General features: G+C 38.5%; 1 protein-coding gene and 1 long non-coding RNA gene across 26 annotated transcripts in view; one reads left to right on the top strand and one right to left on the bottom strand.

The window, feature by feature from the left end:
• Positions 1–12,169, bottom strand: part of LOC124875148 (calcium-activated potassium channel subunit alpha-1) — a 143,674-nt gene that overhangs the window by 88,704 nt on the left and 42,801 nt on the right. The gene's annotated exons all lie outside the window — the stretch shown is intronic.
• Positions 7,296–9,359, top strand: LOC124875151. 2 transcript variants are annotated; one of them, XR_007039983.1, is made up of 3 exons: positions 7,296–7,505; positions 7,613–7,846; positions 7,925–9,359. It is a non-coding gene; the product is annotated as an uncharacterized LOC124875151 (long non-coding RNA). The 2 variants fall into 2 exon arrangements; XR_007039982.1 differs by lacking the exon at positions 7,296–7,505 and having other exon boundaries at positions 7,523–7,846.

Genomic DNA, 12,169 nt, shown 5'->3' with positions numbered 1-12,169 from the left:
CAGGTAGTGTCTCCCTGTTTTGGAGAGGTGTGACTCAAAATGCAATTTTTGTGTCGGAAAAGTATGTTTTAAAACTTCTTGTCTGTTCCAAAAAACAAAAGCTAATTCTCATTTATTTATGTTTGACACTTTTAAGAGTACAATTTTCACGCTCTAAAATATTATGATAATTGCCCTTAAAAATTGACCAATTATATCTGCCATAATAAATTTAACACTAGTAATGCATAACATACCCAGTATTCTTAGGCAGGACAGATCAGAGAGTGCTAATTTAATATCATTCTTTGTTACAATATTATTCCATTTTAAGACAAGACAAAAAACAAATGTCTCACCGACATTTGAATATTGTGAGGGGCCAGCAGGTTTCCAAATACATTAGTAAAGTAAAACACATCCATTTCCTGCATTTTTTATTTGATTTAAATGTGCAATGGAGCAGTGTGTGACCTACTGTTCCTTTTGGGTGACTGTTTCACAGCAGTTTCCTCTGCAATACATTTTTGCTTTCCAAAATAAAAATTACCTCAGGTCTACCCTGGTGAATACCAGCCAGCCATCTGTCTCAGCTAAGATGAGCCACGTAGTAATTAGTTATTTTTAGCATGAGATAATAATGTAAAACTGCACAAATATACATTCACATGAGCATATACCAACCTTTTCTTATGAAAACAAAAAAATAATAAAGCAATTAATATTACAATAACAAGATAAGAAAATAAGAAATAGAGTTGCTGTATTTGTTCATTTCTGTGATGTTTTTAGACAGTGAGAAGCCCACTGATTGTTTTGACTGCACACAATTTATTTTCAGTGTTTATGACAACAGACCCAAGCAGTTTCATACCTGCTGATTAAAATATGACTTCATGACGCCTATTTAAGGAGTCAGTCAACATCTAAGGAACTAAAATGAAAAGATATTTGCTTCAAAAGCCAAAGGTATACGTATTAATTGGGTATTCAGCGTTTTTTTTTGCTCAAATTACACATGCAAATATAAGCTATACCTTCACTTGCATATTTAAAAGAATGACAGATTGTGCCTTTAAGAGACAGATGTGTCTCCTCCCAGGTAAGACTTGTTCGCTGGCTCTTTCTGCATATGCCCCTTGCCTGTGGCGACAGGCAAACACACAACATGCATAATAATGGGGTCTTGGATAGTCCTCCTGAAGCCTGGTGCCCTCCTCAAGCATGATCCTAATATAACCTATTCAGCATGTGCTTCATCAACAATGTCCAGCCCCATCGGCCGGATAGGAAATATGAATGGACTGAAAATGGACTCAAAATCACACCAGCAGTGGAAGCTTTCTGTGTTTTGTGACACTCACTTGACACCAATGAGGCCATATCAGCCTTTTACTGTCATTGTCCTTACACTTGTCATCGGTTTTTCCAGAATGACAAAGTTATCTTATTTCAACCCACTATTTTAACACAAAAAGAACATGGGTCAAAAATACTATAAATTCAAATGTATCACAAGTTTTGGCACTGATCTGTCCAAATTGTGTTTTTATTATCTTCCTGCTGTTTATGATCAAATTAGTATAGAGCACTAGCAAAATCACAAAACTCCTGTGAAAAATCTTTTGAGAAACTGGGATCAGTCTCAAGAGGAAAATCAGCACTCCTTTATTTCTGGCTGTTCCTCTGAAGTTAGGTCAACTGTTTTGCACTACGTTTTGTTGTTATTTTAACAACATGCAGTATTTGTGAGTATAGTGCAAATTCTAAATAGATTCAATAAAAAAAAAAAATCAAGACTATCTCTTGTGTTTCTTACCTTGCAAAAGTGTTCATAACCTTTGTAGTTTTTCCTATTTTGTTACAGTCCAGCCACAGAATTTCAGTTTTAGAGTTGTGAGAATATTACACGGTTTTGAATTTCTTTTACAAACAAAAATCTGAAAAGGGATGTATGGATGTTTTTTTTCAGGCTTCCTGAGGAAATACTCGTTAGACCCACCTTTTGTTGCTACTACAGCCATGACACTTTGGGAGAATGTCAGTCTGTAGATTTAAAAGCCTGGTGTAGACACAGGAAAAATTGTTTCACAGGAAACTGCTGTGAAACAATTTTTACACATTGTATTTTGCATGATGGTAAGTACATTTTCTTTATATAACACATTTCACAGACAAAAATCCTAAAGCGCTTCAAAAAGACAGAGCAGAAAAATTTAAACATAATTACATTAAAACATGACTAAGAAGTCAAAAATGTATTAAATTCCAGTTGATTTTTAAATTAGTCAAGATTCTCAAGGCATGTAAAAACAAAGAAAGCTTATTGCACAGTCGAGGTGCAACAGTCTGGAAAGAGTGATCCCCATAGTGTTTTATACCTCGAGATTTGAAGACCTGAGGGCTTGAGTTGGAGTATGTATTTAACAATTCGGTAATATATGAAGGAGCCTAACTGTGCAGGGGCTTGAAAGTTAAAGTTAGGATCATGCTGAGGAAGAAGATGAATAAACAAAAGAATAGGCAGTGAATGGAAGTGAAAAACTTGCCTTGATAATCCTAAATTTAACCTTGAAGAATATCAGAACACTTTAAGAACATGGACATAGGGAGTTTTAGGAGAACCCGTCCTATTTATTATCAAATAAAATTTCTCAGCTGTTCTTGTTTGAGGAAATAAGGTTAGCAAAATGCCACCAGTGATCTTCCAACTTGGTTGTTTTCCAAAGCCTCCCAGCTTTACGGTGTGTGCTTTTAAAACTCCACAGAACATCTGTATTTATATTGAGATTAAATTTGGTAGACTCTATTTACTAATTACGTCACTGCTAAAGTCCAAATTTGCTTTAGATTTTTTTGGGTGTGAACATGAAAAGAGGCTGAACACATATGTGGATTTGAATTGCTAAAAACAAATACATAATTTTTCTTTCACACCAAAATCACTATTTTGTGTTAGTCTGCCAAATAAAATCACAATAAAACACACCTAGGTCTGTGGCTGTAGCTTAAAAAATTGTGAAAACGTTTTTGCAAGTGAATGTACATTTATTAAAGCAGTACTTTACTGTTTGGCAAAACATTGAACGTTCTTTATCAAGGGCCAAGATTACAGCTAGATTAGATAATGGGCTGCTGTCTCTGACGCCAGCAGCAGAAGGATGATAAATAATATACAGATGATCCGCAGATAGGTGTTTGTGAGTGTGGTTGGAAAATAGCTCATCATGTGTCATTCTGATCATTCTCGAGCTGCTTTGACAAAAGTGATTCATGAACAAGGAGCTGCTCAAGGATGCAGAGATGAACAGGGTCTACGTTTCATGATTGTTGACGCTGTCATTTGCAAGGCTCCAGACTGTTTTTGTCAAGGAAGAGAAAGGAGATCGAAAACGGGAATCATAGCAAAACTAAGCCTGATTAATGCAGAAAATAAATTTTTTGTAACCACTTCAAACCACTTCCTGTGTATAAACGATGCTTTAAATTTACACTATCAAATAAAATGAACAAACAAAACATAAGCTATCTTTCCAGCAGCAACACACAAAGAAACCAGAAACGTGTGGTTTGTGTGATTTAACCCAACTAATCTGACATTATTTAAAGGGTGACATAAAGAATCATTTTATCTCTGAGTAGCCATTTGCAGCTTGCAGAATAAAACATAATTAAAACATTTTGCCAAAGGAAGGAGTGAAAAGAGAGTGATAAAGAAAGCAAAAGGGGTATTTCCTGGGGGAATTCATCACTCAGTCCAACTGCTTTGATCATTCCATTACAGTTAAGCTGAAAATCAGCTGTTTCCCATCAAAGGAATAAACCAGCTTTTCTCCAGAAATCCTCCCTCACGACAATATAAACCCCTCTCAATGTCTGATAAACATTCAGGCTGACGTATCCTTTTTGAATTTTTTTTATTTAATATGAATAAAAACAATTACAGTGCAGGGTCAAAGAGGTTTATGCTATATTTTAGTGTTTCTTACCACTTAATGTTCCATAATTTCAAACTGGAGATGTCGAAACTCCATTATTTAGAAACCTTGCGCTATCTTTTTACAGCAGTTATAAAAGGTATAATGAACAGAGATAAGAACTGTACGCATCCATTCTCTAAACCACATTGTCCATTTCAAGCATGAATTACCAACACAGCACAGCTGTTCTTATTATTTTATGTGCAAGAACTACTTATGTAAAAAAACTGTGTTATTTGCCAATAATAGTTAAGCAAACAAAGATCACATGTGGGGTTCATCAAGGCTCCATTTTTGGGTCACAATAATTAGAAATCTATCCTCTCTTCTTCCTGGACTTATTGAGATCTTCACTCCTAGCAGTTAATTTTGAATATTTTTGGATTCTTTTAGGCAGAGATGTTCACACATCCTTTTTTCCATTTTATATCCAAGCCTGACTGAAATCACTGAATCAGTACATACAATCAATAACTATAACATGGCTTTGCTATGTGTTATGAAGTCAAATTATTACCCTTAGCCTAAGCCAAATTAAAAGATGAACATTTAATAAATTAATCTTTTTAAACATTCAATTTAGAATATAAAAGATGATGTTAACTACTGTGAATTATTTTGAAAAATGATAAGGTATAATATTTATTTCTTAAAAGAAAGCTAGTAGAAATTGGTTAGCACCAGTTAATGTAGAATTTCTAATTGAACCACAAAAGAGGTACTTTTGCAATAATGTTGTTAACACCTCATAATCCCAAATTGCCCACTCCTTATTATTTAGAGTATTGCACTAGGTTTAGAGGATATGCTTCCACTTAATTCTAGTCAGAGGATTTGTAACGTTATCTGAAGTAATAAAAAGTCATATACTAGATTAACATTTAAAAACCAATCACATTTTAGTATAGTAGAGTAGAGTAGAGTAGAGTAGAGTAAATGTTGCCACCATCAATACCAGTGGTCCCCAAATCTGGTTATTGTGGGCCATTCATCTGCTTATTTTAGACATTTCTCAGCTTCAACACATTTAATGTAAATAAGTCAGTCTTTAATGGGTTTCAGCAGAACTTGATGACATGCTGAGGAGATATTTTAACCATCAGGTGTGTTGTATAATTGTCCATGAAGACGAACTGAGGATCACTGATCTATTTCTTGGCCTTCACAAACTCTCATACCCTCTGTACATTTTTCTTTGTCTGCATTTCCCATATACATAATTATTTTATCAGTTCAATAGTAGCTGAATGGAAATGCCTCACTGAACATATAGAATATTTGAGTTTTATTTCAAAGGCTCTATTTCATATTTATTCCTATGTTTGTGACCAGCTCAATTCTTTAGGTACTACGTGTCAATATTTTAAGGCACAGTAACTGGTGCTGTGATTCAACTTAAAATGAACAATTGTCTTCCCTGGAAACCCTCACCTGATTTATAAAATATATATTTCATAAATGTTAGAAATCTTTCAGAAGTAAACCTTTACTCCAGCCGAAATCTTTTAGTGTATTTTTTTCTATTGCCATAAAAACTGAATACAATATTTTAGCATAAAAACAGTGAACAGGGTTTTAAATTAAAGTAAAACATACAAAAATGCATTTTTGCCAAGGCGGAATTGAAATAAAACTGTGCATGTTGAAATGTCATTTGGTATACAATATTAGATTAAATAGACAACAGAGTTAGCAGTGCAAACGTCGTTAGCCTCATAGCGTAATTGCCTAGGTCATATTTGCCGTAACTTGATTATGTTGTGGGGCTAACAAAATAAAGGAGGTGTGTCCTGTCAGTACCTTTAAAGGGGACATATCATGCAAAACCCACTTTTTTAGCCTTTAAATACATTTTGTTGTGTACTTGGAGTCTGTAATAGAGCAGAAAAGTTAAATTTAGTCTCTCCAGGTGCTGCGTAGATAGATTTATATTCTGTTTGGGTCACATTTCTCAATACGTTCAGTTTTTTCTATTCCCTATTACATTTTAAACTATTATGTCACAGTATCTGCTGCAGAACAGCTAAACAAGGTCATGAACTTCCAGCTAACCAATTTCTTGAATATGTCATTTTTATGTCTCGCTGCGATTTTGTAGTCTAAGCTCAAGTATGCCAAAGCTGCAAGTGAATAGGTCTAAAGGTTCCGTTGTTGGGTGTATGAACCCAGACAATTCATCACACCGTCCCCCAGGATCAGAACCTGTTCGACATGCCTGGTTGAATTTTATTTTTCATGGAAATGTACCCACATCAGTGGGGAAATGAATTTATTGTGTGTTGATATGATGTGTGGGCCATTGTTTTAATAGCAGTAGCATTGTGCCTTCTCCTCTTGCTCAGCTTCAGACTCTGGCTCGAAAATGTAAGGCTGGATAGACAAGTCTTCTGTGGTTGACATCTTTCAATTAATTTGGGAATAAAACATTTCTGCACTAGTAGATAATTGTATCTGTTTTCAAGCTACAAGAATGGCCGAACGAGTTAAAGTGGAACGCTCTGCGACTTGGAGGGGGACGGGCCTCATTAGCACTTACTGTAAAGAGACCGCATCAAAATGAGATGCTCTCAGACGCACCTCCGAACAGGGGTAAAAGAGCAGCCTGCGGAGCTCCAATAACAAGAAATTCAGACCAAAGCATTGCAGTTCTACTTTATAAAGACCACAGCTGAATGATTTAAGTGTGAAAAAGAAGGATTTAAAAACATATGTCCCCTTTAAGCACCCTTCTGAATGTATTATAAAAAGTTAGACTTGGTTCCACTCATCTAATTAGGGATCAACTTTGACATTCTCTCTTAATCATCTTTAATGGAACAGAAAAGTCTCTGCTAACACCAACATTTATACAGACTAATAATCCCACAGGTGAAGAAGGAGCAACGTCCATTTCACCTTAGGAGTGAATCACTCAATCAATAAGCCCAGAAGTTGAGGAGGTTTTCACAGACTTGTATTTTAAAAGCACACTCATACAGTACCTCACAAATGTGAGTATACCCCTCACATTTTTGTAAATATTTTATTATATATTTTCACGGGACAATGTGAAGTGGTCAGTGTACAGCTTGTATAACAGTGTAAATTTGCAGTCCCCTGAAAATAACTCAACGCACAGTCTAAACCACTGGCAATAAATGTGAGTACACCCCTAAGGAAAAATGTCCAAATTGTGCCCAATCAGCCTTTTTTCCTCCCTAGTGTCATGCGACTCGTTAGTGGTCTCAGGTGTGAATTGGGAGCAGGCAGGTGTGTTAAATTGCTCTATATAGAGATGGCTGTAAGAAGATTGTCAACACCCTGAAACACAGTGGCCACAACTAAACAGTGGTTTAACAGCACAGGTTCCACTCAGAACTGTCATGATTCTGGGGTGTTTGTCTGCGCCGTCTTTGTCTGTCTGCTGCTCAAGTCATAATGATGGCTGCCTTCACCTGCTCCTTTCCAACCAGCTCTTAATCATGCCTCATCTGCTCCACCTGCACACCTGGCTTTAAAAGCAGCTCTCTGACTGACAAACAGCGCCAGATTTTTGAAAGCTTTTGTGTGAGTAGTGTCCAGCGTTTCTTCCTTGTCTGCCTGCCTGATCTGATCTCGTGTTTTGCCTCTCTGATTTCTCTGCTCTGCCTTGCCCACATTGGATACTTCACTAGCTTCTGCTTTCTGGACATCAACCTTGTTTCTGCCTCCTGACCACCTCTCCCTGCCTAACCCCTGGATGTGTTTGCCTGAATCTGCTTCTCTGTGCATGACCACCATCACCACATCCTGCCTATCCACTGGGTTAATAAACCTCAGAGCCTGTGTGGCACATTCCAGCTGTTGCCCTGCCAACACTCTGAGGAGCTGAAATTCAGCTTCCTGATTCCTTTACAAATCCTGAAAAGGTTAGTGGCTTTATTTTTGGGTTTGCTACTATCCTCAGATTTCTGCTCAGCCACTAACCTGTCTGTCTGCCCTCGAAGGTTCCTGAGTTGCCGCTGGTGGTTTCCTGCTGAACGTCATCTGGAGTTTTTTTTTAATCTTTTGAATCTGATCTGTTGTGTCTGGCTGAAATTTCGGGTCCTCAGAACCTCCCGTTGCAAGAACAGGCATTGTCATGGTCAGCCAAAGTGCACATGTTTAGTGTCACACCCAGAACTTTTATTTTGAAAGGAGACGTGAGTGCTGCCAGCATTATTCCAGAGGTTGAAGGGGTCAGGGATCATCTTGTCAGTGGTCAGACCATAAGCCACACTCTGCATCAAATTGGTTTGCATGGCTGTCGTCCCACAAGGATGCCTCTTCTAAAGATGAAGCACAAGAAAGCCTGCAAACAGTTTGCTGAAGACAAGCAGACTAAGTACATGGACTACTGGAACAATGTTCTGTGGTTGGATGAGACCAAGATAAACTATTTGGTTCAGATGATGTCAAGTGTGTGTTGGCCACCAGGTAAGTAGTGCAAAGGTGAGTCATGGTTTGGAGCTGCATGAATGCTGCCGGCTATGGGGAGCTACAGTTCATTGAGGGAACCATGAATGCCAACATGTACTGTGACATCCTGAACTCAGAAAGATCCCTTCCCCTCAGAAACTAGGCCACAGGGCAACATGATAAAGACCCCAAACACTCCTCCAAGACAACTACTGCCTTGCTGAAAAAATGGAGAGTAAAGGGGCTGTACTGGTCAGAGAGCATCTGTGAGGCATCCTCAAATGGAAGATGGAGAAGCTCAAGGTCTCTAACATCCACCAGCTCTGTGATGTGGTCATGGAGGAGTGGAAGAGGATTCCAGTGGCAACCTGTGAAGCTCTACTGAACTCCATTCCCAAGAGAGTTAAGGCAGTGCTGGAAAATAATGGTGGCCACACAAAATATCAACCCTTTTAGACATTTCCATTTAGGAGTGTACTCACTTTTGAGTGGTTTAGGTGTTAATGGCTGTCTGCTGAGTAATTTTAAGGGGATGGCATATTTAGTTATACAAGCTTTGTATAACAAAGTGTCATATCTTCAGTGTTGTCCCATTAAAAGAAATTAGAAAATATTTACAAAACTGGGAGGAGAGTCCTTACTTTTGTGAGATACTGGACATTGTATAAACCATGAATAGAGTGATTGAAAGACAAGAATACTTGTAAAAAGTAATAACATTTAAATATTCAGATCAAGAAACCCACCGGACCAGTCAACCTAAAGTTGTGGGAAGTTCAAAGCAGGGTAGGTTATAAAACAATGTCCCGAAGTTCAAAAATTACACAGAGCACTGTTCAATCTATCATTAAACTTTTTTTTTTGACATCATTGAATTTTTTATGTTTTTTTAAACCTACCAAGACAAGGTAGTGCAAGCTAGGAAGGATATGTCCCAATGTCCTAATAACTAATATACCACTGTCAGCGAGCAATGGCATTACATCTCTTAATACTGTATGGCAAACCATCCATGGTGTTGAATACAGAGGGTCAAAAATAACCACTGAACTTTCCAAACAGCTGCTGTCCTCATTACTATGTGGCTGCTTGATTCACATTGATTTCTCTAAGTTGCATTTTAAATAACACCTTAACACAAAGATACTTGTGAACAGCTTTAAATAAATAATATTCACATAAAAAAAATAATAAAATCTACAATTGCTCCAGAAAGTCTACACACGCCTGGTAAAATGCCAAGTTTCAACCTTTTACACCTTTGATATAACATAAATCCTAGAAAGTCAAGTAAAAAGCAAATGGTGTCTATTTCAAGAAATACAAACATTAAAAACCTGCAATAAGCGTGTTGCATAAATGTTCAAACCCTTAAACTAACATTACGTGGGAAAAACCTTGGATTTCATTTAAAATTTTGCCTTGAGTTCACACCTATTAGTTATAGGGAAGTTGATGAACATGAAACATACTTCAGCTTTCTCATGGTCTCCCTAGTATTTGCTTATGTGCATTCTTCAACAAAAGCTACAATTTGCTGAGAGGCTTGTAAAAATGTATTAGTCAGGAAGAGGTTTTTAAATAAGGTTGACAACATTATGAAAACACACAAGGAAGGCAGTCACCAATAATTTGAGAACATGTGGGACAACATAATTACTACAAAAATTTAACATTTCTCAAAGTTTTATACTGAGATTAGACTAAAGACTGTTCAGGAAAGCTGCCAAGAGGCCAACAAATATGTAGGAAGCTTCGGGAGCCTCAAACAAGTACTGGTTGCATTCTACATCTGACAGAAGTCTCTTGTTTTCTCCATATGTCTGGACAAAGGAGCTGGGTTGGAAGACCAATTTCTTTGTTGGGAAAAGAGATCATCCAGGCCTAGCTAAAATGCCCTAAAACATTATGGAAGAATGTGTTGTGATCTGATGAAACCAAACCTGAACTATTAGGCCATTATTTCAAATGATGTGTATAGCACAAAAATAACACATCTACACAACCATACCCATAGACAAACAAGGTTTTGGCAAGGTGGATGAAGTTATGAATAGTTGCAACTACCAGCAAGCATTGACCCAAAACCTTCTGCCATCTGTCACAAAGCTGAAGATGAAGAAATATTTCATTTTTCAGCAACACCTTGAGTCCAAGCTTACATCAACATCAACAAAAGATTTATTTTATTAGACTAAACTTTTAATTTTAGAATGACTTTACCAGAGTCCAGAACTAAAATCAAAAGAAAATCTGTGTGATCACCTGAAGGCTGTTGACAAGAATTGTCCCAACAACAGAGGTAGTTCGGGAATCTTTCTAAATTGAGTTATAAACATGTCTACTGAAGAGGCCTGAATAGGTTCACATGTGTAATGACTTTGGCTTACCTGACACAAAGACTCAACACTTTCTTCCACCCCAGATGCAGCTGAGAAAACCTTCACTGTCTATGACTAAGGCCTAGTCGTCTTGGAATCAGAAGGTTGTGGGTTTGATTCCAGCTTCCTCCTGCCATATGTCGATGTGCCCCTGGGCAAGGCACTTAACCTCAAGTTGCCTACCGATATGCGTATTGGTGTATGAATGTGTGAGCATTAGTGAGTGCGATTGGGTAAAGGTCTTCTGGTGTGTCTCAGGAAATCACTCCACTAACCATTAAACATGGCAGAGAATCAGAATCAGAATCAGAATCAGAAAAGCTTTATTGCCAAGTACGTTTTTGGACATACAAGGAATTTGTTTTGGCGTAGTCGGTGCAATACAGTACAAATTAAACAGTATAAACATATCTACAATATAATATAAATATATGTGCACAGTTTTAAGTGAGTGAGAGTAAAAGTAGAGCAGTATAAGATGCAAGAGCAATACAACAGTGCAGGTGATCATTGTGCAAGTATGGCAGTGCAAGTAAAGCAGGAGTCCAAGCTGAGCATTAATGTAACGCATAGAGTTACAAGTTACAGGTGTCCTGTCAGCAAAAAAGGGGGGGGTGTGGGGGAAAGGGAGAGTGTCAGGGTGGTTTCCGGGCTTTGTTAACAAGGCTAGTGGCAGATGGGAAAAAACTGTTCTTGTGGCGTGAGGTTTTGGTCCGGATGGACCGCAGCCTCCTGCCAGAGGGGAGAGTCTCAAAGAGTCTGTGACCGGGGTGGGAGGGATCAGCCAGAATCTTCCCTGCCCGCTTCAGGGTCCTGGAGGTGTACAGTTCCTGGAGCGACAGTAGACTGCAGCCAATCACCTTCTCAGCAGACCGAATGACACGCTGCAGCCTGCCCTTATCCTTGGCTGTAGCAGCGGCGTACCAGATGGTGATGGAGGAGGTGAGGATGGACTCAATGATGGCTGTGTAGAAGTGCACCATCATAGTCTTTGGCAGGTTGAATTTCTTCAGCTGCCGCAGGAAGAACATCCTCTGCTGGGCTTTCTTGATGAGGGAGCTGATGTTTGGCTCCCACTTGAGATCCTGGGAGATGATGGTTCCCAGGAAGCGGAAAGATTCCACAGTGTCAATTGTGGAGTCACAGAGGGTGATGGGGGCAGGTGGGGCTGGGTTCTGCCTGAAGTCCACAACCATCTCTACTGTCTTTAGAGCGTTGAGCTCAAGGTTGTTCTGGCTGCACCAGTCCAACAGATGGTCCACCTCCCATTTGTACGCAGACTCGTCACCATCAGAGATGAGTCCGATCAGGGTGGTGTCGTCCACAAACTTCAGAAGCTTGACAGACTGGTGACTGAAGGTGCAGCTGTTGGTGTACAGGGAGAAGAGCAGAGGAGAGAGAACACAGCCTTGG

Source organism: Girardinichthys multiradiatus, chromosome 10, assembly GCF_021462225.1.
Source record: "Girardinichthys multiradiatus isolate DD_20200921_A chromosome 10, DD_fGirMul_XY1, whole genome shotgun sequence".
NCBI classification, from domain to species: domain Eukaryota; kingdom Metazoa; phylum Chordata; class Actinopteri; order Cyprinodontiformes; family Goodeidae; genus Girardinichthys; species Girardinichthys multiradiatus.
The sequence above is the reverse complement of the archived record's forward strand: the minus strand, read 5'-3'. Positions and strand labels throughout refer to the sequence as shown.